Here is a 1,259-nt window from a genome sequence, read left to right on the forward strand (position 1 = left end):
GGCCAGCTTCGGCTTTCAGCACGGCTCAGCCGAGCCGATGCATATGCGTTCGGCTCGACTGAGCCGCTCGGCCATGTTCGGGAGCTGTACGGGCTATTGTGAATAGCCCGTACAGCACCCCTTCGGTAACACGGTAGTCTCTGGTCACATCACCGTCGACCGACCGCAGTCAGCCATGATTGACGCGTTTCAGTGGCAAGCCCCCTTCCTCAGAATCATCGAATCATGATTCTGAGGAAGGGGGCTTGCCCCTGAAACGTGTCAATCTTGGCTGACTTCGGTCGGTGGACGGTGATGTGACCGGAGACTACCGTGTTACATGGTCGGGGATATACCATGTTGGGTTAACAGACAGTGTGGCCTCTCATTTGTTGTTAAAGCCTGATGAAAACGTTTGTTTGTGAGTACTTTTATCCCTTGTTTTATTTATTGTAATAAACGATTTTATTTAGAGGTGGCGCTCTGTTCCCTTTTGTTTTCTATATTAACCTCCCTGGCGGTATGATTTTTAATTTTTTACATGTCATTTTTCAGTCTATTTATTTTTCAAATTTTTTTCGTCTTTGTCGGGTTTTTTTTTCATATCCCGCCGGGTCCGCCCCCCTGCGACGCTGATACACTAGCAAGCGACGGAACCCGGAAGCCGGCATTGGCCACAGAACACAGCGCGGCTCGAGGGACAAGGTAAGTAAATGCAATGCGGCTTTCCCGAGTGTAGCTCGGGGTTACCGCTTATGGTATGGAAAAGTAACCCCGAGCTACACTCGGGAATACCGTCAGGGAGGTTAACAAAACTGTATCTTATTTGTGCATCATTCAGCTGTAGAGCCTCAGTTATCTCTGAATTTAATGCTGACACTGTCCTTCCATCTGGAGGGTGTCTACTTTTGTTTCCTATGGACCCTGTGTGTTATAAAGAAGCCAACGTTTTAAGCTCACTCTGGTAATTGCTTTTAAAGGTGACTGTACAATGTGTGGTTATAAAAACACATTCATTCTGGCTATTTGGCTGGTTTGTGGATAATGATTTATATATGATTCTCCATTTTGATTATGGTGTTCATAATTATTTTTCATATACATTTAAGGGTATTATATTGCCTTTAATGTTCATTTAATGTGTTTTATGTTATACGCATTATTTTAGGCTTTTTACGGGTACAAATCCCCTATATTTTGTGGCTTTGTGATACCCCCACAAGCCATGGATGAACATACAATATTTTATACTATAATAATTGAAAGTATGTGTTTTAAAT

The sequence above is a fragment of the Nanorana parkeri genome, unplaced genomic scaffold (assembly GCF_000935625.1).
Source record: "Nanorana parkeri isolate BGI_ZX_2015 unplaced genomic scaffold, ASM93562v1 scaffold2046, whole genome shotgun sequence".
Taxonomy (NCBI): domain Eukaryota; kingdom Metazoa; phylum Chordata; class Amphibia; order Anura; family Dicroglossidae; genus Nanorana; species Nanorana parkeri.